The 22,682-nt window shown below is 40.9% G+C and overlaps 1 protein-coding gene across 3 annotated transcripts in view; it reads right to left on the bottom strand.

The window, feature by feature from the left end:
• Positions 1 to 18,603, bottom strand: part of LOC128877866 (zwei Ig domain protein zig-8-like) — a 458,647-nt gene extending 440,044 nt beyond the window's left edge. For all 3 annotated transcript variants that reach the window (XM_054125478.1, XM_054125477.1, XM_054125480.1), the window contains exon 1: positions 14,830 to 18,603. The gene's annotated coding sequence lies outside the window, so the exon portion shown is untranslated. The remainder of the gene's footprint in view (positions 1 to 14,829) is intronic.
• Positions 18,604 to 22,682: the final 4,079 nt, after the last annotated feature.

Here is a 22,682-nt window from a genome sequence, read left to right on the forward strand (position 1 = left end):
GGCTAGCGGTTGAAAGACTCCGCGGTGGGAACAATTTACGATTAACTTGTGTGACGTATCGGCTGGGTGAGGAGACGTGTGGGAATAAATATCTTGTCATTCACAAGCTTTTAGTTCGCAGGAACCGTAACGGTTCACGCTCGGTCAGCTCTCGAGATAAACTCGTGATTAACGACGCGAATTGACTAAACCGTTTAATCGTGTAACCGCCGATTGCGGGAAGAAATTTCGCGATTGGTCTTGATGTGCTCGCGTAGGCTTCGCACGAGTTGCGCCGATGGTGTCGCGTGTATTTGACGCGCAGGACTGAACTGGTGTCAATAGTTGAATTGCGTCGTGATAGGCAAAATGAAGGTCTAATTACGCGTTTGGATGTTTCATGTAATTTAATGGAAAATATGTATATTTCGCGTGACTTGTATGTTTGATATATTATACAAAAAATTTTAAGATTACTGTCTACATGTTTATTTAAATAGTATTACTTGTTTATGTTAAATATTTTGTATACTAATTAATCACCTTTTTAATTATATATCCATTCTATTTTTTAGGGTATTTGATAAATTAGGATTCCAAAGGGAACTCGATTTGGATTGAAAGATAATTTGTTCTACGCAAATCTGTCATAACTACTTTTACATTAGATAATCATAATATTATTTAAACCGAAGCTGAATAACCGAAGCTTTCTATTTCGAATAAAGATTAATAATAATTAAAATCCTGTAGACAATTTGTATTTATAGTATGTAATTATAATATTATTTAAACCCTCCGTATAATTACAATCGAAATTAGAACATAGGAAAGTCATAATCTTGTTATTTGTCCTCTGTTATAAATAACCGAAGCTTTCTGTTTCCAATTAAGATTAATAAACTGTTAAGTAAACATCCCCACGAACTCTGTGGAAGTCTAAAAACAGATTTCCAAGGAGAAATCCGTTTCAGGACTAACGGGAACACAACGATCCGCGACGCTGTTCGTTGGAAGTTGCAAATGAAGATCGATAAACATTACCATTGAAATAGGAAAGAATGTGTCCCTACCAGCTAGTAAAGTTTCAAGGAGTTCGTATCTCTTAGAAAACTTCTCGTACACCGATAACAAAGCGATCGCTAAAAGATAGCCTGCTGGTTATCTGGTGCAAGCGCTTGCAACTTGTTATTGAATTCGTGTCAATTAATTTGCTCTCGCTTGACATATTAAATCGTTTTCATTAATAAGTACACAAGCATAGACAGTGTAAATCGCAAGAAACATCAGAAAATGAAAGACCATTTATCCCATAGCCAAGAATAAGGAGTTGAACGACAACACGAATCGTGAACCCTGCAGTATTATGGAAATCCAATAGTCCAAGAGTCCAAGAGACCAGAAGTAAAAGAATCTAGGAGTCCAGGAATCCATGAGTCCAAGAATCCAGGAATCCAAGAATCCAGAAGTAAAAGAATCTAGGAGCCCAAGAATCTAGGAGTCCAATAATCCAGGAGTCCAAGAATTCAGGAGTCCAAGAATCCAGAAGTAAAAGAATCTAGGAGTCCAAGAATTCAGGAGTCCAAGAATTTAGGAGTCCAAGAATCCATTAATCTGAGAATTCAGGAATCCAAGAATCCAGAAGTAAAAGAATCTAGGAGTCCATGAATCCAGGAGTCTAAGAATTCAGGAGTCCAAGAATCTAGAAGTAAAAGAATGTAGGAGTCCAAGAATCTAGAAGTAAAAGAATCCAAGAGTCCAAGAATCCATGAGTCTAGGAGTCCAAGAATCCAAAATTCCAAAAGTCCAAGAGTTCGATAGTCCAAGAGTCCAAAGCTCCTACATCAAAATCCCAAATATCCCAAGATTGAAAAATCGGAGTATTCCATACTCCACAACCTAATAACCCCCACTCGTTCTTCAATATTCTCCCCCGCAGTATCGTGCGAACGGTATTTCGACGACTCTCAAGTGGGCGCCTCGATGGGGTTGTCGTAGTCCACTAAAACGCGCGAAAGTGTTTTCAAGCTCGTCCATAAATCCATGGTCGCGCGGGCCTCGCTAATAGTACACGTTGTAATGTGTCCCTTGTCGCTAGCGCAGTAACATCAGTCCCCCGTGTCACGCATTAATCCACTTCAAAGTGGAAAGGACCGCCGTGTCACGCGCAGAGTTCCACTGGATGACGTACTGTTTCCCCCCGAAATATAGGATTACCATTGATCAGGCAGCCTTCACTTGCTAGGAATTCAGGTCTCCGTCTTTGCATACGACCATTGTCGGACCGCGGCTCTCCGCGTCCGCTAATAGGGTATTCGCGTGGCCAAATATACCGGTCGCATGACAAATCTGCTAATCGGCATTCGCTGCGGAACGTATAGAATCGTTATGGTCGCGCGAACCCGTGAGTGATTAGTCTAACCCGGTGCGGCGTATCGGTTTCCTGAATATTGAACGGAAACGGGATTACATATTCCGGCGACCGTTCCGACGGTTTTGCCCGACGACAACCATGCTTTTTGCGTCGTTAGCCGTCATTTGCATTCTAATCGCACCGCTCTCGATCGTTCTTTCCGTGTTACGTCCCAGAAACCATCCGCGACGATCGTTCCCTGTATTAACGTGTTCGACTGTACAACATTCGGAAAATCTATTTCGTTTTGGTCTTCTCTTGAAATGTAGACTTTGGATTTTAGTGAATTATCTAATGTTCTGAACAAATAAAATAAATTAGGTACAAGAAATTAGTCGGTGAGTGTAAATTTCGAAGCGTTGTATCTTGAAAACTAATAAAAATCGGGTGAATACATTAAAGCTTAATGAATTCATCTTGAAAAGCACCATAATTCCTTTTAAAAATGGAACTTCACTCTCATATCTTTTAAATTAGTAACATAAACAAAATTTCGTTTACGCCGCAATAGACACCCTATTATATCCTACAATTTACATGTAAACAATTTCTTCGTATCATCAATAGTTATTGAGATATGCGTTTCCAACACTTTAGCGTGGAAACCCTGTATAGTACCACTAATCAAACAGAGTTCCAATTAAATCCGTCGCTAATTACCAAACAGTAAATGCGATGAAAAGTAAAATCATAAGAAAATAATTTAGCGACTCTGCCAATTCTGCTAAAACATGGTCCAGAAGGTCGTATCGAGCGAGCTTTTTAAAGAACTATGGATAAAGATCACGCCGCGCTTGAAAAAGCGCAATTATTGCGGTGATATGTCCGTAATCTAATTTACGCGAATAAAAGAAATTTCTCAAAGCACGTGTTATTTCACGGAATAGTAGAGAAATGGGTCTAATGGTTATCGAGGCGTGATATACGCGGCGAGAATGTAATAAACCAGATATATTTGACAGAGTTACGAGCGCGCAAGGAAAGCATAGAGAACGTGTTACATTGGCTTCCACTGCGTGAGCGCAATGTGCACGTATATCGCGCAAGAAATCGCGCGACACGGGGCGACCCAGCTGATATAATTCTTCTACACGCCGAGTAATGTGATATCTACTTACTCGACGAGCTCGTGGTCCATTCACAGACGATAATCAAGACTGAGTAAATACTCAGGCGAAAAAAATTCATACAACTAGGCGATGGTTACAAACAAACATTTCACTGTAACAGTGTTTTAATATAATACATTATAATTCATATAAAATCTTAATGTACGTTTGTTAAGGTCACATTTATATATTTTTTTCTGAGACTCTTTCCAGTGAGAAAATAATTTCTGCTACATATATAAAATAAAATGTTTGTAAAAATACCATCTTGTAAAAAATGCTACACGAAAATATAAATATTTTATTCTGCTCGCAGACGTCATACACTGGTATAGTACAGTTTAGAGAAAACGGTTTATGAATTTTTCCAACCAGAGGCGTGAAAAGTTTGACGAGGCAATATAGAGAAACATAGCATTTTTATTAGCGATCTATACACTTTTTTAATCAAACTCTGAAATGCCATCTCTTCGCTCCTATCTATCACAGAGAGTTTCGCTTGGCTTCGTTTTTTTTTTCATTGGAAAGTAATTAAAAAGAGTGCACTATTTGTTTTGTGAAATACTGTATAGTTTCGAAAATATAGTGCACGGATTAAAGGCACGTGCACACCGGTCGCAGTATTTTCTACGTTTTACTTTGCTCACGTTTTTTCAAAATAAAATGCATTAAACTCCCATCCACGGATGAAATGTTTCTTTCTATTTCTCGCGTTCTCAAAATCTCCGAGGATCGGGCTAAATTCGAAAGCGGATTTTAATTTCTGCTGATCCATTTTTCAAGGTGAACCGAAAATTCATCGACGCGGCCCGTGATTCAGTGCTCGTGGGAGAAGCGATAAATTGGAAAGCGCATTGCCTCCGCACAGACCGAAAAGAAAGGAAAAAAAATAATGGATCGTTACCACCCACGCTTTTTCCAAAACAAAGCTTCAGCTCAATCCGCCTCCCGTAGGCTGCGCCTGTTTCGTACCGTTCAACATTCCGGACGGTTTTCATCGAAACACGAGAATTTGCACGAAAGCACGTTTACAAGGTGTACTCTCGAACGTGTCATGTAGATAAGAAACCGCCAAATGAATGCAGTCGCATGACGCAGCCATGCAAAGCAGAAGCCACGTTGACTTTCAACTCCGGCGCGAGGAGACCGCGTGTATGCACGGCCTGCACGCGTGCATCCGCCCACGCAATATCTCAGCGCAACGCCAGCCTGAGACCGTTCACGTTGACAGTGTAGGAAGAGAAAGCAAACACGCTAGACAGCGTAATTTCGCGGTAGAAAAATGATGCACACTGATATCGAGTAACTACGAAGTCAAGTCTTCGCCGTTTGAATTTATGGAGTTTGGACACCATTTGCCTCCATGTTTCTTCAAATTTATAAATTTGAGAGTTTTAATAGAATTTCAATGACATGGAGCGATTGGAAATAGAATTATAAATTAGTTTCTTTTAAAGTTATTAGACTTATTATTTGATTGGGAATGTTTATGGAATTAAATGAAATTGACTTTAAATGGAGATGTCTTATCTTTTAAAATGTGTAACATGTACTTTATTGTTGATATTACTATCACTTATTCGAACAGTCAATTAGTTTTCCAAAAGAGAGTATTTTAAGGATCTCCAATATTTTTGGAACATTATGTAGATTTCGAAGAATAAGTGACAAAAACTTCTACTAAATTTCTAGTGTTGATAATACTACAATAAATAACCTTACAAAATATTAACAGCTGTCACTAGATTTTCAAATCTCTCCAACTCTTGCGTGTGCGCGAAGTCTGTAAACTTTTCAAGTTCATAAGGTACAATTTCTTGTTTTAAAAATCATAGAACCCACAACTCCTACAGAAATAAAACTTAAACGCAGGTCTGCCAAATTCCTCGAACTTGATAATTGTACATTAAATCGTTTAAACGCCCCACTTTAAATGGGGCTGTTACAGCGATACGATCTACACGCGAGCATCCCTCCATGGCCTCGCAGGTACCAATTGTTTCAACTGGACGTTGTTTACCTACAGTCCACAGTCTACCATTCTCTCAAGCCACTCGTGCCCTGCCAGTGTTTCCCAGTTTTTCACGTTTAAATTCACCATCTCCGCATTACTTTGAATTCCACCTGGACAACTCGTGTCACGACTACGCAGACGTTCTATATCTCTGTGGTGCACCACCATTTAATAGACGAAACGCGGGGCTCGCGCAGGACAAACTTCACTTCCGTAAATTGCCCGGCGTGCATTCAGCATGAATCCATCTCGATAATAGCGTCGATTGTTCCCCATTAAAGCAGCAATCTGCATTAAGTTCACCGGATAGGTACGTGGCCGATTCGGGCCACGAATCACGGCCCTTTAGCGCAGAAGCACCGTGAAATTACCGGGAAAAACGTTTCTACCTCGTCTTACGTATCGCGTACCGAGTACGAGGCTTCTTTTTCCCTCGAACCGCGGCCGAGATTTACGGTTCGCCGTAATTCTACTCTTCGTTTCCTAAATTTCGATTTTCACCGGTCTTCATTCCATTCTGGTTCGACGAACTCAGCAAAATTTTATTCAGAACAACGAACGAACCTTTGGGAGATTTAGAAAGCCTCAATGATGAATAAACGTCCCCTGTCGCGATATTACTCAAAGCAGAATATGCATTATCCAAGACAGGATTAGTAAAAAACTTGTACAGTACTCCGTTGGTTCCGGGAGAATTGTTTAAAAATTTAATTCCAGGTACTCCAAAATGTGTTCCAGTTGTGATATATTCTAAAGACTCGTAGAACGAGTATTACATTTATTCCGAATAGTTATTTGAGCCATTCATTGCACAAATCCATAAAACAATCAGTTGAGAAATGCGACCGAAATAAAGTTTTAACGACCGAAAAAAATACATTGCTTTTTACAATTCCCTTTATAATGTAAATTCAAATAAAAATCGTAGAATGCCCAAACGATCGTCAGTAATGTTACAATTTTTATGCGACTGGGTTAATCGATTCGTGCAGCGAACGGCTCTAGCTCTCCGGGTCCTAATGACGGAGAATTTTCGTCGTGGATGCTCGCGATAAAAGCTAAATGGAGCGTTCGGTTCCCAGGATGCGCCTTCCGGCGAAAGAACACTGGTATCCTCGCGTTGTGTTATCCTGCGTTGAATGTGCGCCCGGTCTGCTCGTTTCAACGTCACAGGTAATGCACTGCTCGACGGATGTCTGGTTCGAGCAACAACTGCGGGAGGGAAGGAGGGGAACGGAACGTTGCGTCAGTCTAGAAGCTGTTGCCTCCGAAGGGTTGCAGTCCTGACTTGAAGCTTGCTGCTCGAAAGCCGCGGTACAAGGGTGGTTACGGTTTCTGACTCGGCAGCGACGGGTGCTCGCATGAATATTTTACAAAAATGCATGCTTCAAAGAACCTAGTCATCCCCTATTCACGGTTGCTCGAATTTACAGCGGCACGCCGCGCCCGGCGCACGTACAATCGCGTTTCCACCACCGCCACTCCCCTTCCTCCTGCTTCTTGTTTCAGAGCGCATTGTGTTCTCGAGCGCCGTTGCGTTATGCGAGCTCGCGAGTTCGTCCGATACGGGTGTCGTTCCTTGTTTGAGTAAAGAATGGCTGGCTTTCAGGCGAAATAGATTTTCATTCGAACGACCACGCAAGGATTTCCTCGGGCAACGTTGCGGGAGGGATGCTCGTGTTGGGATCGGATACAGCAACGAGATTCGTTTCGAGATTCGCTTCGAGATTCGTGTGTACTGCACTTATTAATAACGAGAATTATAGAGGAAAGCGATTTTAAATGGACAGCCTTGATAGTAACGCCATTCGTCACGTAATAATTAGACCAAGTCAATATTTTATTTCATTCTTTTATTTTCTGGTGTCTCTTGTATTTATATTGTCAAAGGTTGTATATTTATTAGTGAATTTATTATTCATTTGTCTCTTATATTTATATTGTCGAGGTTTGTATATTTATTCGTGAATTTATTATTCATTGGTCTCTTGTATTTATATTGTCAAGGTTTGCATATGTATTTATTAGTTTATTAGACACCTAATAATTAGACTAAGTAAATAATTTATTTCGTGCTATTATTTTCTGCTATCTCTTGTATTTATATTCTCAAGGTTTGTATATTTATTAGTAAATTTATTATTCATTCATTAGTTTATTACTCACATAATAATTAGACCAAGTAAAGATTTTATTTCGTACTATTATTTTCTGGTATCTCTTATATTTATACTGTCTCCTAATCAGACTGTTTAGTTGAGCTCGAATCGTGGACTCCGTCGATAGTGACCTAACCTTCCTCGAACGAGACGGTAAGACGCCTTATCAGCGACGGCATTGCGATCGCGTAATGGAACATCGCGATCAATCGTGATGCATTATGACGCACGGTTATTGATACAAATAGCCCGGATACCGCGGGAATTTATCACGTGGGGAAATTATTCCACGTTGATATCGTTTGTTCCTAGATCGCCCGGGTTGATAACGTTCATTCGATGGGAGGACTCGAAATCGAAATAGAATAATTGCGAAGTCTATTATTCTAACATTTTGTTATATTGGAAGATAAACATCAGCGTTAGTAAAAGATTAAGTCGGCACCCATTTCGTTAACCAGTTTCGAGACAGTCTTCACGATTTGTTTTCTAAATAACAAGTCTGTTTAATAAAACGAGTTTCGTTCATGGCAGACAAGGTTTGAAAAGAATCATATATAGCCCACGAACCGTTTTCTCATAAAAGATTATTAAAGTTTTTCCATGAACTTGAGTATGCAGGCCAACATCTCGAAGCTGAGAGTTTCCTGCCGTACCTCCTGTTAGAGTATGCACCAGCGTTCTTATGCGCGAGGTGCTACGCCAGTGGATAAGATTATATTAAATGGATTTAATTTCCCATGTGAATATCATACGTTACTGTTATGCCTCAACCCACTACGAGCTTTTCGTTAGTACCATGGATGCTTGCAATTTCTCCTAATAAAGACACTTTTTATTACAGTAATCGTATGTTCCCGCAATTAATTAACAGAAATTAATTAACTCCTCATGTTTAAATTTACAGTGTTAGTCTTACTCTTATAAACTTTCTTTCATCGATCTTAATATCTATTTCCATTTTTCTCGAGACTGCACCGTATGAAAATAATGGATAATTTATGAACGCAACTGAAATTGTTTTTATAAGTATCGTACAATCTTCAAACTGTTCTCATCTGATAACTGTTCCAGGTGACAGTAACAAATTTTTACGTCAGTCTTACAGACAAGAGACATAACTGTAATCAACATAATGATGATGTGTTCATTTTTATAGGGCGTACTTTATTAGCCCAGCCCGCAATGCGATTCAAACACCAGATATACTTGCATGCGATCGTAAACCTAATCTAGGATGTAAAAGAAGTTGACGAGCGAAGGGGAATGACGAACAAAATAATCATAATAACACGGTTATAACATTAATAATGGAGACACGAGGTATAACCTTGTGATGCAGTAAAATTAATTTTGATTGGAATTAATATGCAGTGCATGTTGTTCCAAAACGCTGTTCTGTGTTCGTTAGAAGCCAAACATTTATCGTATTTAATTTTTTAGTTGGTTAGTTCTCCTGAAATTTAATTACACAGGTATTTCGTTTGCAAGTGCGAGGGTAGTTTTCACCCCCTCCGAACGTGAATATTAAGGCGATATACAGGGTGTCCCAAAAATGTTGGAGGTCGTTGAAGAGCGCGTAGCCTGTGCTACTGTGTCTGACTAGCGCGGGCCTATACTACCGCGGCTGTCTAGCGCGTTGACTGTGCCACTGTGGCTGACTAGCGCGGGCCTAATCTACTGCGGCTGTTTAGCGCGTAGCCTGTGCTACACTGTGGCTGTCTAGCGCGGGCCTATTCTACTGCGGGCGCTCCACCGGCGCCGGTGTACTCGCGCTCTGATTCCTCAGGGTTTTCTGTTAATATCTCCTTAACGAAGCCTCTGACAACAATTTCGCTAAGACAAAAGTTGTTTCAAATCACCCTCTCCGAACCCCTTCCAAGGTCCTTCAACATTTTTGGAACAGCCTGGACAAAAAATACACTCCCTCTCAGAAGTATCTAGACACTTCCTTAATAGAAATAGATATCTAAAATAAATTACGAATCTACTAATACCAATCATATCATTTATCGTTCGATATCTTTATGTTGCATTACCGAATACATTCTATTAATAATTTTTCTTTAATATCACTTCAGTAATGATAAAAAAAAACCTGTAGAGATAACAAGACAATGTTAAAATTTCTTTTACGAAACTTGAATATTATTAATTCCTTCATTGTATCCAAAGTAACGTTATCTCATTCATTTCGCAAAATTTCGCCGCGAATGTATTCGATTGTAATCCGCGTGTAACAGTCTGACGATCTCCGTGCATCGTTATTTCTCGTCCAGTTATTCGCCGATAAGGACGACGGTTTCTCTTCTTCTGGGTTCGGAGCGAGGGTCGTGGCAGACATTGCTTCGTCCAAGTCGAACGATGACAAATGTCTGTCAGCAGGAAAGGCTGGAAAACTCATTAACCGGTGCCAGCCGGTTGATGACTCCCCGGTACACTATCACTGTTATCGGAAGCATTCGAGTTAACTGCGTTCGGGAGGAGGGGAGGAGGGCGTCCTAGGTGTCGACCTACTCTGTACACAAGCATAACTACTTCCTCTCGCCCTTTTGTTTCCTCTAGCCGTTTCCTTCGCCGTCGTACCGGCTCCTAGCCCTTGCCATCTCTCTCGTTCTTCCCATCAATCATTTCAGTTTTGCCCAGGATTCGCCCATTATGCTCGAGTTTCTGTCCTCGGCTGTCGTTCGCCCTCCTTCCGGCCGGATTCAATCCTCGATGACTCGCTAGCAATTTCGCCGAGCGTGTACTCGTCCAATAAATCCCCGCCGCGGCCAGCGGACCCGGAATTATGCCGTGCGTTTCGACAAAAAGTCGTCGGGACAATTATTATTAAACGCGCAATCAGTGGAACGTGAACCGTGGCTTAATCGTTTCCACGGAGGACCAGTCGTTGGCTTAACCCGCTCGTTTATTTTACAAATGCTATGTCAGATTTGTAGTTTAGGGTCAATGGGCTAACTCTGAAAGGGACACGATTATAAAAGGAAAAGATAATTCAAGCTGCATAGAAGAATAGTGTCAACTTGAGCGTTTTGATATGTACAGTATCGCCAAATGAGTGAAAAACTTTAAATAAAATAGTAGAGGTAACCAAAAGGTGCGGCAGTTTTTAAGCCATCTAGCTTCAAGGAGTCAAACAGGACCTTGGATGCGTGAAGATCATAAGTTCAACAATTTCTTTCTTCAAACATAATTGATTTAAAGAAAGATCTATTAGCTGGCGTTTTCAGATTGTTTTAGTAAAATAGCGACCCAAACCCAGACCTAACCCCCTATGGGCCCGTGTAACTTTCAAGTGGTATTATTTCACCGAATAATTTTAGTTAATTCACAAGAGACGTATACGTCTTAAATATATAATCTCTCTTCAATAATAATATTACTGGCAGCACTATCAACCTGAAATATCAAACTAACCCCTTGCAAGTGGTTTGCAGAAAAAAATTCAATTCATAGAAGGTTGAATACATACGTATTTAATTTACTATAAAAGGAGTGATTCACTCTGTACATTAAAAATATATTTGAATAAAGAACGAATACGTTGACCATTTGATTGAGTACAATATATAATAGTATATTATTTAAAAATAGTGATATAACTCGATAGATAAAATAGAGAATTGCTGAATAACATTTTTTTTCAATCGATTTTCAAGCGAAAGTGGGGCGTATTGTCTACTTGTAACCTATTTCTCTTCAGAGCAAAGGCTGTGATTAAAGCCCCGTCGCAAACCATCGTTCTGGAATATCACGCGAGGCAGTAAATGTTTTACGGAGGGATTATTAAATAAATTGGAAGGAAAAACGTATTAGCGAGGCAGTGATTGTTGCGAAAAAGGTTTCGTTGTACAGAACGACGATAATGTTGTTGCGACCAGCGAATGAGGCTGAAACGATTTTCAGAATTCATTGGACGGCAAAGGACGGTGTTTAGCGTGTCTTGCGTGTTAAACGAGCACGCGCATTTGTTTCGGTTATGGTAGAGTCTGCATTATCAAACGAGACTGCATATTTTGAAGACAAAAAAAAGTAATTTGATGGCTTGTTATGCAATGGTTAGAAATTCTTGAGAAAATTCCAGATTTAGAGATAAAAATTCCTTTGCTTTGCGTGCATTCGATTAAAGCAAAAGAAAGTCCGTTCAGAATTCATCCCTCACGAGGTTAAAGAACAAGGTGATCGAGATTCTCCCGTTCCGAAGTCAATCCAAGAAGTTCTTTGGCGATTTTCCACAAAATTGAGCTCGCTCTTGAGGTTTTCGCCGTATTTTGCGTACAAAGGGGTCGTTAAATGCTTGACAAGATAGCTCCGCGAATACAGACTAAGCCGAAACGAGTGTTTCCAATGCTTTTGCGGTAACATAAAGTTAATACGTATCGCGTTAGCGGAAAATGGACTTCACACGCACGAAGAATAAACGTAAACATTTTTGCGTCGACTTGGCTGCAAATTACGCGCTGCTTCGGCCGACTCGCGAAAGCACATGTTCATAAAATATCGAAAACATTTTAATATCGGAAGCGAACAGTCGTCGGACTCATATTTGCATTCGAAAATCGATGCGGCGAGGTTATCGTTCCGATAAGTTTTCTGTGTGGCGCCAAAGCGATCCCTCCGTGCGAGGGTATAATAAATATTTGCGAAACATTTCATCGAAGACACGGCTCGATTCGTTTTACGACGTGTACGCTCGGAGCGCACCACTTTTGCGACCTTTTGGAACGCTGCTTTTAATATTTTACTTATAATATCGCGACCGTCGCGGCAGATTTTCATATACGTCATCTATATTAAAAATTTTAGGAGGTCCTGATGCAAAATTTTGAGTTTTATTTTGAATATTCAAGTGGGAATTTCGGGGCCATAGTTCATTAGATTATTGGTTACATTATGATTCTGAAATAATTTAATCTTGAAATTAAAATTCTATCAAAGCAAGGGTGATTTCTTTTTTCAATGTTAATCTTTGGATCTACATTTCTAATTGTACTATTGATTGCAAATTCTAGCCCTTCTGGTCCTCAATTTATTGAATAATTGGTTATAGAATGGTGTGGTTCTGAAATAATTTAATCTTGAAATAAAAATTTTATCAAACCAGGGGTGACTTCTTTTTTTTTAATATCAATTTTTAGATCTACATCTCATTGCAAATTCTATTATTAATCGCAGAGTTGCAGCGTTTTCAGTCATTGTAACCGCGGACAATGCCAGACTCACCCCAACAATGCAAAACCTTGGGCAAACGGTTTTCCAGAAGCGAAACGAATAAATGCAAGATATATTTTCGCAGTGGTCGCAAAAAGACCTTTCCGACAATGGATGAATAGGCGTACTTTATTTCGATAGACGGTTTAAAAGCGGCAGGAAACAACGTTCAGCGTTTTCATTTCCGCGCGTGCATCGGAGTTTGTAAATCGCCGGGTGATGCATGCGAGAAAAAGTAATTAAAGTATCGGAGCAACCTCGGTCGAGCGCCCCGGCGACGGGTATGAATTTAACGTGGCAATTTCTAAGGAAACTAGGAACGCCCGTGGAAAGCTTACCCCGAAGACTTATCGAGACGTCGGATATCGGTTTTATCGAGACGGGAACAACGAGTGAAATTTCTAACGGCGAAGTATCTCCCAGCAGCCTCTTCTTCGTTCCCGGTATCGGAGTCTGTTCGTCCATTCATAATTATTGTCGATGCCGTGTTAGGGTTGTTAGGCGCTGCGCAACGTATTCGCGAAGGGGTCTCGAATTACGCTATCTCTACGCGGAAATTAATGCAGTGGAGCCAGATTGGATTACAGGATGATTATAGTAAGTGGGCTGGGGCTGTAGCACTGTTCTAAGTGGAGATAGCAATTAGCAGTGGGGGAATACGTCGCGGTACTTTCTCGGTTGACACGTCTCGGTTGAACACGTCGTTCTGTTTGGCAGAAAGGAGGAGCTTTGTTTAAAAATTGAGAGATCGGTGTTAACAACAGGCGACTACGAACAATCGTCGCGACCGTGTCGGTTATTTCCTGTGTAAAAATTCCTTCTCCCGTCGCTTTCATCAAATTTACAAGTTCGTATCAGCGACCGGCAACCACCGTTGCCCGAAATTCTATCGGAAACTGCATCTACCAATCGAGATTCGAATTTGTTATAACCGACCTCCTGTTGAAAAACACGGGAACATAGTCAGTTACGTTTCGACCACCGATACTGGCCAGATCCACTTGCAGACCGGTATCGCCCATAGGAACAATAAATTGATACACTATACGGTATTCAATTCATTTCGAGTATAACTTTATACGGAGCGATTCTAGTAATTGACTTGGACTATACGTCCATTTTATGTGAAAATATTACTTTTATTTTTAGTTTCATTTTTAGTTTTTAGGTTTAGTTTTTGTATTAATCGAAATCCTAATTCTTTCTTCTTCAGATAATTTTAACTTTTCTCCTTGAAATTTTATTTTATTGTTTTCATTTTTGTCATGGAATTTCTTTTCTTGCGCATACCTATTTAATAATATTTGTTTTTCATTTCGAATTCTAATTCTACTACTTGTGGAACAAGGTTCAACAAATATGGCGGTAACTCTATCTACAATGAATATTTCGTTTCGAAAATTTTCCCGAATATAGTTGAAACATTGTATAATAACTTAGGATTATTTATTTTATGAAATATATTAAACTATTGCAAACAAAATTATTTAAAATACCTGACTAGACCTAACCACTTAACGCGTTGGTCGCCATGTCACCCAGGCCTTTCTATCGAGAAACTAAAGGAGTTACAGTTTTGTCTCGAAATGAGCAACTTGGTTCAAACCGGCGAGTTGCTTATCTCGAGGCGGAAGATGCCGTAACTTCAAAGGTGAGACGATAATGAAAATTAATCTAGACAGAATTTGTGAGTTTGGCGACGTTAAGAAATCTACATATTACAACAGATGTTGATTCATCTAATCTTCGATAGTCTCGAGACAAACTTTTCACTCTACCGAAATTTTCACGAGTTTTAGCTCAGCAGACACCGTGTTAAACAGCCTGCATAATTGAAGAAGTAAATCGTATCGACGCATAGACCGATCGTCGACGAAAGAATCGTTGCTTGGAAAAAACCGAAGACACCACGGAAAGGACCGCAAAACTCTAGAAACTCACCTTCGCGTAGATCGGGTTTTTTCTGTCTTGCGGCCGTGCAAACGCGGAATCGGGAGCGGCGTGAATCGCCTTTGACGCGAAACACTGGCTTGCGCGGGAGGGAAGACAATGAAATACGAAACGAGTAGTTCTCGCGGATGGATCGGAAAACGGCGAGCACCCAGGCTCGGTTTCACTCCCGGTTACGATTCTTCGTCCTCGACAGGGCGCACCTTTTATTTATCACTCCCGAGGAACTCTCGGCGGCCACTCCTCGCGGCCGATCGATCTCGTCTATGTCGCGTAATCTGCACGCACTTTCACAGCCCGTTCCGGTTCCGCGGGACCGTTCTGTCGACCCGGAACTCGGACGAAGATGTATATCTCACGCGACTACGAAGGAACCTTCGTTGGCAAACGAATCGTGACACTCGATTCCTCGAAATTCAATATCCCGGTGGAAGTGCTTGAATACCCTCTTCACACCGCTGCATATATTCTTAGAGAAGTAAAGTGCACTGCCGGGGCGTATCTGCAATTGACTTCGACACGTTCGCGCAAATTTTTTATTGGAGAGTTCGTACTCGAGCACTTGGAGCAGGATTTCGCATCCCTATCGAATTTGTGATCCTTAATATCCTTGACAATTAATATTCAGATGAAGATTTCCAGGACCTGTACTCTTTCACTGCCCTGATATCTCCAAATTTTTTCTCGGATCAGAGTTCGTACTCGAAGACTTGGAGCAGGATTGTACTTTCGCACCCCTATCGAATTTGAGATTCTTAATATCCTTAATATTTAATATTCAGATGAAGGTTTCTAGGACTTTTTACATCACTGCATCCTCGGCAAAATATAATTGCCTTGATATTTCTAAATTTTTTCTTGGATCAGAATTCGTATTCGAAGACTTGGAGCAGGATCCTTAATATCCTTAATACTTAATATTCAGATGAAGGTTTCCAGGACCTGCCTTGATATCTCCAAATCTTTTGAATATAATTATTCAATCTTCCCCTGCATCAACATTCGAAGAGATCCCCAAGATTCAATATCTCAATAAAGGTGTTTAAAATCACTGCATGCTCCACCAAATGACTAATGAATCTATTCAAACAATTTTTTTTCGCACCAAACCTGCCTTATATCATAATTGCACCCACCTCGATTGAATTTTAAATACCTCCTCCTTTTACTTTCCGCCTCCTATTTTTCCTCGCTCTCCTACGGTTTGAACCACGTAGTGTATTTATACCGAGAAGTGAGATATTATAAAATGCAGATTTTAAGAACTGTACACTTCCGAGAGCCTCACGTGCACCAAGGTAGGAGGGTCGACGGCAGTAACTTCTCGACACGGCGTGTAATTACTGCTCGCTCGCGACGAGGGCCCGCGTGTGAGGGCACAGACTGGAAGAGGGAAACGGAAAGACCACGTTCGATTCCCCGATCGATCCCGTCCCTCTTGGAATCGCTCTCGGAAACTTCCTCTGGCAGCCGGCGGCCGCAATTTTCGAAATATCCGACCTACAAATCATTCGCGCCTCGGCGAGCGACTCGCGCGCTTTAATTTCGTTCCCCTGTGTTCCTTTTTCTCCACCTGGCTGTCCTTGCCAATGTAATCGCTGTTAAATATTCACCGATATGCGGAATCTGGCTTCAAACGCGGAATTTCTTATCCTTTATGCTTCTTCTCTTCTTTCCTTCGTGAGAATTAATAGTTGGTAATTATTTTGGGATACAAAAGTGCGATTCGACGTCATTAACTGTCTTCTAGTGTTTCGTGTCAGTGTCTTCAAAAGTGAAACTCAAAAACTGTGTTCCACTATCCTCTTTCTCCTCACACTAGTCTAATGGCAATTAATTAATGGCGGCATGCAGAATCTACAGTTTTGAAAAGTAGGATTCAAAATTCCTAACTCTGTCCCACTGTCCTGATCCTTCTCTCTTCCTGCTTATGACAAACAATTAGTATCAGGACCTATAAAGTGTCTCCAAAAGTGGAACTCAAAATCTTCAACTCCGTTCCACTGTCCTTCAGGCCTCGTAACAATTATTTAATTGAAACAGAACCTGATTTAAAAACCAGGATTCAAAATTCCTAATCCTGTCCCAGTGTCCTGAGCCTTTCACCTCCTGCTTTATGACAAATCCTTAACTCCGTTCCACTGTCCTCTGCCTCGTTCTCTCCTCCCGGCCTTACAACAATTAATCAATGCTAGTATTATGCAGAACCTGCTGCGTCCCCAAAAGTGTAACTAAAAATCCTCGACTCCTTGCAATTATCGTTGATCAATGGCAGTGCAATTTCTTCCCTGCTCAACAGTCGCAATTTCTTTGTTCCTTCTCGACGCGTTTTTACGCGCACCTGTCACGCACAAGCTTGACCAGTGTATTTATCGGCGATCGGCGGATCGATACCGCGGATCTCAAGGTTCGAGTGGCGCTTTCGAGCAGCGGAGCATGATGCGCCCAACTCCGGAGGCCTGGAACACCGCGTCGCACGTTCCTGCCGCGATTACGCGGCGATGTTCGTCGGGTACTGGCTCGATGGGACGAGGTATTCGCTGGAAATTCAGCAACCGAGCGCGTCGAGTGTTCTCCAGGCACTGATCATCCCTGCGATCCGACGTATGCAGCCTCCCATCGGCTCCGAGTACTTTCCGATGCACGGCACACACTGTCGCGGGAGGATCGCGGTGACGTTTACGTTTCACAGAAAGAGGATCACCTTTTCGATCGGCGACACTGATCGCTGTCTCGTAGGTACACGACACAAGGGAGAACCTTTCTGGTTACCGGAATTTTTCGATTTTGGGACACGGTGTCAGGGAAAGAGTGGTTCTTGAGGAACACAAAGGAGTAAACACCTCTCTGGCAAACCTGCTGGGCCCTCTTCCGGTTCCAAGGAGAGAAGAAAAACGACCTAGATCGACCTAGATCCTGGAGAACACGCCGTGCGACACAAGGAAAACACTTTCCCGCTGGAATGTATTAAAGAGAGTCCTTTGTCCGCGAGGAACACTGCGCAACACAGAGGAAAAACGCGGTCCTGACGAGCTTGTCTTTCAAACAAGCATGATTCCTAAAGAACACAGTTCCCGAAATCGAGAAACACCTCTCGAAGTCTTTCAATCGCCCGAGATCCTCGAGATCCACGTTCACACAAGAGCTATAACGCTTCCGGTGGAGTCTCTCGGGCAGAAACGATCGTGAAGAGGCACGGTGCACCGCGCGAGGAGAAACACCTTTGGTGTCTTTCAATCGAGAACTAAGAGAACGCGACGACACAAAGGAGACGCGATTCTTTCGGAGTCTTTCGAGCGACGATTCACCGGTAAAAGGACTTGGTAAACAGAGCCGCGGGCTGGGAATCCTGTTTACAGAGGAACGGTGGCCAGCGAGTTTTCGTTTTGAAGGAAGGTCCCGTTGCACGCTTCGAGGCTTTCCAGGGTGAACGCGTGCCAGTGGGTCGGTGAACGCGATCGCGATCCTTTCCTCGATGATGTTCGACGGTGTTCGCCAGAGTTTCCCATTGTTTTTCCAACCTTTCACGTCATCGAGAATCCTCGCACGCTGTCGGTGCACGCGTTCGCCGGACGGTCCCGTGTTCGCATCACGACGTCGCGATGGAACTGACAGCAACAGACGACACTTTTTCCGTGGATCGTTCAAAGACGTCGCGAGGGATGGAGACGCGTGTTCAAAGGAACGGATTCTTTCGTCGTTTCTCGAAAAGTTAGTCGCACCTTGGCGGGGTATGCGCGCGCGAAACCACCACGAGTGATGCTGGGCTCAGACTGGAGCCTCCGGCGCGGCGCTAGCGTCGCGACGACTCGGGCCGAAGCGAAATCGTCACCCCCGCGCCGCGCGGCGCCGTGTCCACCACCCCCAACTCGGCCACGGGGTGGAAACAGTGGCGGAGACCGGGGGCTAGTCACCCTACGCTCGTCGGATTTTCAGCTCTTCTTTTATGACGTCGAGAACCTGTTTCATTCAGTATTTAGCTTCTTTCGCTATTCTCTTTTCAGGAGGCTTGTTACTTCGCGAGGGTGGGAGCCAGGGTACGGATACCGCGCGCATCGAATTCATATCGATTTGATTTTATGCATAAACTTGAGCGGGTAGGGTGATAGTATGCAGTTCTGGGTTTCTTAGTTTAGAATTTTGCGTTTGGTTGAGGATTTGTTGAGTGAGGTATTATTGAGTCTGGTTCAAAGAGGAATTGTGTGGATCTACTTAATGCTGAGTAAAGTGATAGTGTGCAGTTCTGGGTTTCTTGGGTAAGAATTTTGCGTTTGGTGGAGGATTTCTTAAGTGAAGTATTATTAAGTCTGATTTAAAGTGGAATCCTTTGGATCTACTCAATGCTGAGTAGGGTGAGAGTGTACAGTTCTAGGTTTCTTGGCTTATAATTTTACGTTTGTTGGAAGATTTGTTCATTCGTGTATTATTGAGTCTGGTTTAAATAAAAAAAGAAATCTCTATCTTTTAGATCTACTCAGCTGTGAGTAAGGCGAGAGTATGGAATTCTGGGTCTGTTGATTTCTAATTTTTGTTAGTCGGAAGATTTCTCCATTTGTGTATTATTGAGTCTGCTTTAAAAAGAGATCTCTATCTTTCATATTTATTCATGTTGGTCGTATAATATACTTTTGTTTTACCTCATTTGTGTCACTCTCTGTAAATAAATTTGTAGTGCAATTATACTACACTAGAACAACATAATTTATTCCTAATTTCACGTGACACATTTAATAATATCAAGTACATACTTATTATCTGCATCTTCCTTTTTTTACCTAATTTGCCGTGGTTCCTTGTAAATAAACTTCTAGTGCAATTTTAGTACATTAGTAAAACATAATTAATTTCTAATTTCACGCGAAGTAAGTTAATAACATCGATATCAGTATCGATTTTCTCCTGTAATTTGTAAACATTGTTGCATATTACAAGCTCGTTTCTATATTACATAAACAAATTAATCCCGTGCAGCCTGGAAATTTTGTCTAATCTAACTTACAACATTGTTCCAGGAATCCATTTAATTATGCATCTGTTTCATTTATAAAACATGCGTTCGGTACAATTAATTATGATTATCAAGCAAGCAGGAAATGCCGTCAGTTGCATGCACAGTTTGCTTTATTAAACAAAAACCGTACACCTTATGCTCGAGTCCTCTTCATTTATGACCAAGTGAAAATTAAAAAGAAAGTTAATTACTGATTGGTCCTGATTAAATCCGCTACTTAACTTTCTATACGTTTCCAATAGTATTATGCAGTAATCGATCAATATTTATTATAGAAAAACCTGTATGAAGAATCAATGCCAAATACATGCTCTTATATTTTATTTATTCACTGATTCTTCATTGCCTAGTGATGCGATATTATTCTATCTGTTGTATCGTACAAATCCAGGTATATGAAAGGGGTAGTATTATACTTTGGACGTTTAAAAATGAATGAGTAGTGAGAATAGGTTTCATGTTACAACCAAGCGTATTGTTTCCTCTGCGAATAGATCGTGAATAATTTAGACATGCACTTTGGCTCTGTGCAATCATTTATTATATACAGTCAATCTCATAAATATTCGTAAGCTCTGTGTCTATTGAAGAAGTTTGACTAAATTAAATAATAGTTTTGATATTATCATGTGAATTTTTCATTGTAAACATGTATATGAATAAGCTTCTACATGAACAGTCAGCGTAAGAAGTACAACTAATTTAAAATTAAACTAATAAGAAAGGGAATAAGAGGATAACATTAAAAATAATAAATTGTAATTTACGCGAAATCTTCTTCCTCTAACATTTATTAATAAAATAAAACTATAAAGCTTTATTTTGAATTGATTCTTGTACGAATACTTATTACACTGACTGTATATACAACATACACTTGGAAACATCAAATCAACCATTTAATTTAAATAAATTTCTTCAGTAGGCATAGAGAGTACGAATATTTATAGGACTGATTGTATCCAATCTTCAATTGAAGTTTTATCTATGTTTCATTCATTTTTACGTTTTCATGTTTCGTATCAAATTTGTTTCCTCGACCATTCACAAAATGCTTTCATTATTTGGGCTTGCCCTTATCTCAGTCGATGATTTCAATAGTTCAGTCTTCATACGTACACTTGCCCAAGAAATCCGTCCTTAATTTATATTTTATTACGTCGACCCCCCAAGGAAATAGAATGCAAATCGCACGAATATCAATCTCCGTCCAGTTAAAGGAGAAATTTGAAGCAAACCGTAACGTAAATAAAAGTCACGAATCTCGCCGAGCGCATACATATGTATACGGATCTTCTTACTTCTCCCGAGCCACCGCGATATAAACCATTCGAAGTTTATTGTAATATCTCCGGGGTTCTTAAGGTTTCAGGACTTGACCGCGGGAGTATAAGTAAGCTAGAACGAAACTAACTTTACGCCGGAGAGTTCAACTTAAAATTAAAGTTTAAAGACTTATAACTTCCTAACGCGCCGCTGCATGATCCCGTGGGCGAGGATAGTTGACTCAACAGTCTCTATCTCGAGAATTTAGGAAAGTACCGGCTCGCGCGGCGACGCTCCTGTCGCTGGCCCCGAACGATAAGTCGATATTGCCCAATACGCCACACTTTTGCAGAAAAATCGAGGAAAGTGTTTCTCAACATTTCATTAGCCCATTGTGACTCTATGTTGAGTGAGGTTCGAGAAAAATGTAATGAAATCGGAATATTCGGAGTGCAAAGGGTTAACAATTAAATTGTGGGCAAAGGTGAGCAATTATTTTTCTTTGTATTCTGTTTACTGGCATACAATACGTTTCTAATTGTTGGCCATTTTACTTTGGACTTGCAATATAATTTTGGAGTATAAGTATTAATAAATATTACTATTTTATTTCTTCGTTCTAACAATTAAATTGTGTAGAGGTAAAAACTTCTGCGAGATACTTTACCTTCTCTGACGATGAAAGTTATCGCCGGATCAATGGGTTACGACATTCCGTGTCTTAGGGCGCGTTTCGCGGACTATTTTACGACGCGACATGGGATCGCACATCCTGGGGATCCTTGCGACTAAGAACGGAGACGATGACGAGCCCTGAGAGTGGAATCGTCGCGAACAGAGGTGCCGGGACGTCGATTGATTCTTATTGTCAGGGTCAGGCGGACTCGGAGGAAAATATAACACGGCTGGGGCGGCCGTCTGGCCTGTACTCGTCGGAACGGAGACTGGCTATCAGCAGGTCCAGTCCAGAAGGACAATTGGCCGAGTAGTCGACCCGTTCGAGCCGTTTCGATCCAATCGGATTTGTACCAAGTGGCCGTTTAGAAACGTATCTTATTAAGGGATATTCCCTCGTTCTTTGTGCACGATGTCTCTCCTTATTTCGTTTTCAACTTAAACAGTATCCCTGAGACGCCCAGTGAGTCTCGGACGCATTCGTGGGATTTGAAATGTTCGAGGGATTCTCCAAAGAGACTTTCTCTTTCGGTAAGAAATATTCGTGCGGGCTTATATTAGTAGGAATATTAGGTGGACTGGAAAGTAACGTCGTTTTTGCAATTTTAAATACTTGTTTATAACTCGTTAGGCCATTGATGTTTCCTAGCATACAAAATGTGCACACTAGATGGTATAAAGCTGCTGATAGGGAGATGATATAATTGATTGGAATAGAAATTTATTAAAAATTTGTTGGAATTTAGTTTAAAAGAAATGACATTACTTTCTACTTAATATATTATACAAATATGATGTTTAATTTTTTGGTGTATTATATGAATATAATATGCTAAAGTATACTGTATGTAAGTTTATCATAATTAATATAAATTATATAAATGGCATATAT

Source organism: Hylaeus volcanicus, chromosome 6, assembly GCF_026283585.1.
Source record: "Hylaeus volcanicus isolate JK05 chromosome 6, UHH_iyHylVolc1.0_haploid, whole genome shotgun sequence".
NCBI classification, from domain to species: domain Eukaryota; kingdom Metazoa; phylum Arthropoda; class Insecta; order Hymenoptera; family Colletidae; genus Hylaeus; species Hylaeus volcanicus.